We start from the raw sequence: 6,641 nt of genomic DNA, 5'->3' as shown, positions 1-6,641 counted from the left end.
TAACGTATGTTGGTAATATAAACCCACTAAGGTGGTCAAAAAATACGTATTAAAGGTTTGTTGCTTTTAACCTATTCACTCAGTAAACTTAACTAACCTGTTTACTATAATGAATCGTGTTACTCTGTTAACAATACCCAACGTGCTCTGCTGTTTTTAGCAAAGTAATTCAGTGAGTTCAAATATTTTGCTTTGTAAAACTAGCTAAGTAACACGATAATGTTAATCATATTTATTGGGTAGGGACAGCCAATCTACTTTGTTACTTCTACTCAATTAAAAATTTGTATACGTAGCCAAGTTACTGGGTACTGTCAATCGTGTTCATTGGGTAACTATAACTAAATATACTCTTTCTAGTCAATTAAGATTGGTATATTTAGCCAAGTTACTTTGTATTCTTAGGCGGGTTTATTAGGTAACCATAGCTAAAATACTTTGTTGCAAGTACTGAAACTGAAATAAAAACATGCACATTAATGAAATTAGCTTTATTCAGTACACGATACAATCATTTCAAGTAACATATATCTACTACTTACACTTAAATACTACTTTTAAAAATAGTACACAATTTACAATGTCAAGAAACGATACTGGTGTTCTGTGTTTTAATTTTCACAATAAGTCAAAAGTTTAGGCAAAAATTATAGAATAAGTAATCTTTTTGATCTAATAATTTTATTACAACCCAACAAGTAAAACCGTAATTTTTTTAAACATTTGAATTTAATCTCATTGAATCATAATTCACATTCGTTGTCGGGAAAATGATCATAAATGCTAAAACTTAAACATTTTTTGCACAAAAAAAAATTAAAGTAGGTACAATAAGCTCTTTACATAGGTATTGTTCGTTTTCTATTATAAAATGTTCTGGTTGAACCTCGTTACAAAATGTGAAAAAACCACACCCAAAACACTTTTTAGATAAAATGAAATGTGTCTTCACCCAAGGCCATTTTAAGTATTCCAGCAACTGATTCCAGGAAATGATTTTTATCCAAAAAATTGTCAACATCTAAGATCATAGACATGTTTGATGTGAAGATATTATATCGGAACTATATCGTATCTTATGTAATTTACATATTAAAGTAATAGGTATATGACAATATCTTGCTTGATATGAAGTAACTTACTAATTCAAATATTTTTGGCTTGATTGTGGGAAAGCTTTCAGTGATTTCGGTATATTGTCCTTTGGTTTTCAAAATCTTTTTCTAGCTGTAAACAAATAAAAAAAACGTATGTAAGTATACAAAAGTAATTAAACTAAAGCAGACAAAAAATTAAAAAAATACTGAACTCACCAGAAGGTATCCTTTGGGTTTTTTACGAGCCGCATATTCATTGTATTGAGGTATTGGAGCTATGGGTAACTCTTTTGCAGCAATTAGCCTCGTCTCTGTAGTTTCTTGCCACTTTAGTTCTACGGCTGTCCATGGCTCAGAGGAGTTTTTGAGCCATAATAGTTTGTCTTCTGCATCTTGCTCTTCTATAATAGTTTGATTAAAATTCATAATGATGATGAAAAGTTATTGTTTTTAATGTAAATTTGAATCTGCCTTGTAGGTGCTGAGGCGGCGCTTCAACAGACACGTTCGTCACTCGACTATGATTTGATAGAAATGGCTGACCTTGTGGGTTATGCAGCCAATTCCTTGTTTAATTTTTATCAAGTTACTCGGTCAAAAGTAGTATTCTCTCCATTGTTAATTGCCGAGCTGTGCTTATCTCCCAATACATAAGTTACTTGTTTGTTTTTAAATAAGAAACACGGTTATATATGCATCATAGCAAGTTATTTAATTCTAGCCAAATAATACTATGTCTAAATTTAAATGATTTACTTGTCATTCAATGATAATATAAGCTTGTTTATTTTTAACCGAACTCTGTGCAAATAGTAACCAACTATGGTTAAGACTAAAATTAAATAACTTACTTATCATTAAATAATAACGTAAGTTTGTCTATTTTGAACCTAATTCGGTAAAGGTAATATTGACCGAGTCGGTAATTTTGAAATAAATAAGTACTTTTTTAATAATAGCTAAGAATATTTAGCAATACTTGCTTGTATAATACTAGCAAAGCTTTAATGCACATTTTAAATATGTCTTGATTGAATGCAGCAGAAAATTTTTTAACCGAGCTAAATTGGTACTTTGCTAAAACAAAATTTTCTCAGTGTACCATCAAAACACGTACTCGAACCCAAAGTACAACCATTAACAGAATCGCAAGACATTATCTCGGTCCAGTTATACCCACTTTAATAGCGTGCTCCATAATTATTGTCCATGCAATTGTACATTCCTCTTCATAACGCTTTATCACATTAGCAATGCGAAATATCTGTATGAAATATGTTCATAACGTCCGAATCTTCCCTTTGTGCCTACTCTCATTACTCCTAAAATATAAAGGTGGCTATGAAAGGGGAAGAGTATTGGGGTCGATTTTAAAAGGGAGGGTTTTAATGTTTGGTCATCGCTCCCGCTTGACCGAAAGGGTAATTTCGAGGCAGACAACGAACGCATTTGCATCACAATGAGAGTCGGATCTCGAGGCGAGGGCTTCCGTTGTGTGGATAAGCTGCATTCATATACAAACGCGGTATATAAGCCGTCTGGTAAACTTGCTACTCGAGTATATTAATTATTCCCATAATAGCTGCTGCAACCAGAGTTTTTAATTGTGGCGTTGTCTTATCTAAGTTTTCTCATTTTATAAATAATTTAATGTCTGACGAAATTGCAAAAAGCTGGTAAAATGTACTCTCTTTTATACGTTATACATACAAGAGAAAAATAAGGAAATTTTCAGCATGATTTACGGCAGCAAGAAGATATAAATATCAACTAAATTAATTGGATATTGATGTCATCTTGTTACGAGTAATCTACGATGAAACATCTCATGTTTCTATTTATAGTGGGTACGATTTGAGAAATAATGTTGTCTTTCGTATTGCTTATTAATGAATACAGGTGTGATTGTAACGGAATTTAAGTTTAATAATATTACCAGTGTAAAAATTTGCATAATTAATTGAATTAAATCTCTACAAGATAAATACACACTTAATAAAATGACCGGTATATGGTACTTAAGGAAAAAGCTTTGGGTATTTTAGTATGGAAAATTTTAGAATAACAAATGTAGGCATCGCTGGATGCAACGGGCATTTGCAATGAGACGTAATAGACTGATATATTACTAAGCCGGTACAATGCATGCAGACGCGGATGCAATTGTCCCTTGCAAATGAACGTGGGCCACGTCAGGGACACAACACATATGAATATTTATATCGGGGCACTGTATTACATTATGGATCGTGAGATAATGGACATTGCAACTGAATTACATTATGTTCCTCCCAACGATTCCATGCAAATTTGATTTACAAGTTATCAATTTGTTGATTCGTTTCGTGTCATATTTATCCTTGTAACAACTGTCACATCCGATAAAAAATACTTCAAATTTTGTAAAACAAATAATAAAACACATAAAGAAACAATAGAGCCTCACAACAATACCAGAATGACATTAACTTTTAAAATAAAGGACTTAAAAAAGTAACAAAGATGCACATACAATAAGCTATTCAATCCTTTCCTCAAAATATGTCCGACGGACACTTCCTTATTGCCTCGTAAATCTAAGCGCCATACAATATCATAAATAACATTTTTTAATTGTCACACTTTAAGTCTACGTTGCTTAAAAACAGACCGAAAAATTCATTCAGAATTCGGAATCAAACAGGACTACTAGTTTACGAATTACGAGCAAACTGAGCGAAAATATTGTGTGAGTATTTTTTCATTTGTCATTGTTAATGCTTATAATATATAAAAAACAAATCACATTGTAATATATATATAGGTATAGTATGTACTATTAGTGGTATACCTACCTATAGGCATGTAGATTGTAGGTACGGTCTGTCACATGAAATGTAACATTTTTTTAATAGATGGTAGAGAATGCAGGTGTTTGTAAATAAAAATGTTCGTCTATTATGAAAAATATATTGGTAGATAATTAACGACAACAGAAATATCGTGAGCATAATATTTTAAAAGCTGTCAGTGCAACGTGTTGCCAGGCACAAACCCGCCGCTTTATAATTCCAAACTTGACGGCAAATTGGGGGAAACTTGCTCTATAACGTTCACCAGTTAAAATTACTTCTAAACTATTCCATACCTACACTACTAAGTAATTAAAAACGAATATATTTCTATCGATCACGGCGCCGAACGAATCGACAATTGTCGGTAATAACCATAGAAGTTAATAACTTAATCATCTATGTGTGAAAAACAAAATATCTGCATTTATTAAGGCATTAAATTAGAAATGGCTATAAGGTTGATTATTCTATGCACGATTCATGAATAATAATTTCATAAAGATACATTTTAATAATTGGAAACCGTCTGTGAAAACAAAAGACGGGCGGGTTAAATTTATGACAATGATCGATTTTGAGGTTTTTACAGTGATATTATAATTAAGTATAAAACAAAATAATCCGAATCGTTAAGGTTTTTTTGGGTTCGCAATTTAAGTTTCAGCGATAAATAACTAAACGGTAATCGAAGCTTTCAATCTACTCGCTTTTCTGTTATTTACTACCTAATTCTTCTGCGTTTTTAGATCAAAGAATATTAGCTTTAACTATATAGATCCTTAATTGCAGCAATTATTATAGAAATCAATTTAAATACCTACATCCATAATTAGTAGCAGGTCTATACCGGCAATTATGCAATGTAAACACTACTTGCAAATCTGGAGACGAAATCAAAAATTATGTTTGTTTTTAATATGGGATAGAGAAAATATAATATAGCCATATTATATGTATGTACCTACGTATATAAAGATTCCATGCTGATCGTAAAAGGTCGATATGATGCGGTGTTACAGTTACATTGACCCATTGAAAACTTATCTACCTTATAGGTAGGTATATTATGTGTAGATATGAATATTTATCACTTGATACAGAAAATATCTGAAGAATGTAGGCCAATAAGTCAAGCATTAAGGTATTAAGTGTAAATTATTGTTTTGTTTTTTGTAATAAAAATTCATGGCAAAGTAAACGAAATGAGACTATTAATTGTTTACTTTGATAAAATATGTATAAGGGCACATATAAAACCAAATTCTTGCTATTAATTAATTCATTGGATAGACTCCAGAACGTCTTTGGGATTGCGAAAGTCCATTGTTTATTCACGATACATTAAGTTTTTCACCGTTCCAGACATCCATTAAAATTCCACTTGAAATTGAAACTGAAACTTCAACAAGTCTCCAGATTTGTAAAATGGCGTCTACAAAAATTAAGTCGATCGTATAAAAGAGAAGTAATTTAATAGGATTGAACTTTGTCGTCGTCTACTGCTGACACTTAATTACATTAGGGCTACGTAATTGAAATATTTTTGCACGTTTCTATTCCAATAATGTAAAGTATCTTATGATATTACCTACGAATAGCTTTAATAATATAGACCTGTTTTTATATGAGTTCTTTTTGTTATATCTACTTACTTCTCATTAATTTTAGTACCTGTGTAATACTAGAAACGATTCATAATAATTTTTAATAAATGTTTAACGTAAAAATAATCGTAGAGTCGGTAGGTCACATAACACATCAGTTTTATTTTATCAACAAAGTCAATCTCTAAATATAACTGTAGCGTGTACATAATTGATTGTAATTATTATTGCTTTATTCAGAGCCTTATCGTTCTATTTGGGTACATGTAATTAACGTTGTATCGATAATTATATGAATAATTAACTAACAGTGGGTACTTTGAAAGAAAGCGACGTTAATACAGGTCAAACTGTCAAACGTTTCTTAATGGCTGCTTAAGTTTAGGGCCAGTAATTAAGGTCGTTGGCAACCTTCACGTAAAACATTATCTGTTTTAGAACTTTTCTAATTTCTACAGTTACTTTAAGTTTAATTACTTCGTGTCATTAATGTAAATTGGCAATCGGCATTGTTTGACTGAATACATTTAAAGTATTGACCGTTTTTTAATTAAATTAACGCAGGCCTTTGTTTCATTAAATGCCGTAATATTATTATAGTATTAACGTGAAAATTTAACGTTTGCACAAAACAAAACGAACACGCAAAACAATCCGCATAATAAAATGTACCTATACCTATATGAAAATAAAACAAACATAACGTAGTCCAGCTAAGCCCTTCACATGGCTAAGTCGTAAAGGACCGGAGTAAAATAAGTAAAAATAAAGGTCCAGAAGCGAGAGATGTTCAAAAGAAACTTTTGCTTTTTAACCAGTTGGTCGCCAACTTTAAATTGGTTTGTACCGTCTACGACCCTCACTGGCAGAATGGGAAAACTAGTACGTGAACTTTTGTCCTCATCTGAACATTTGCTACATGACATTGTATACAATATCCCTTTCGTGCGCTTCGTTATCTATTTCGAATTATATAACATCAGCGAAACTATACTTAATCAGCACGTATTCGTATTAAGAACTGTTTTTGTAGATACGTCCTTAAATTAGTAAATAGATGCAAAGAATTGATTATATTTTAAAAGAAATACGACAGTTTCGCAAGC

At 31.5% G+C, this 6,641-nt stretch overlaps 1 long non-coding RNA gene across 1 annotated transcript; it reads right to left on the bottom strand.

Annotated features, from left to right (window-relative positions):
• Positions 1–717: 717 nt before the first annotated feature.
• On the bottom strand, positions 718–1,615 carry LOC149908422 (uncharacterized). Its single transcript, XR_016456727.1, has 2 exons — positions 1,314–1,615; positions 718–1,227 (listed from the first exon to the last, which is right to left on the bottom strand). It is a non-coding gene; the product is annotated as an uncharacterized LOC149908422 (long non-coding RNA).
• Positions 1,616–6,641: the final 5,026 nt, after the last annotated feature.

The sequence above is a fragment of the Colias eurytheme genome, chromosome 5 (genome assembly GCF_061535395.1).
Source record: "Colias eurytheme isolate Ceu_HAF_F1 chromosome 5, ilColEury1 Martin Lab GWU primary, whole genome shotgun sequence".
NCBI classification, from domain to species: Eukaryota; Metazoa; Arthropoda; class Insecta; order Lepidoptera; family Pieridae; genus Colias; species Colias eurytheme.
The sequence above is the reverse complement of the archived record's forward strand: the minus strand, read 5'-3'. Positions and strand labels throughout refer to the sequence as shown.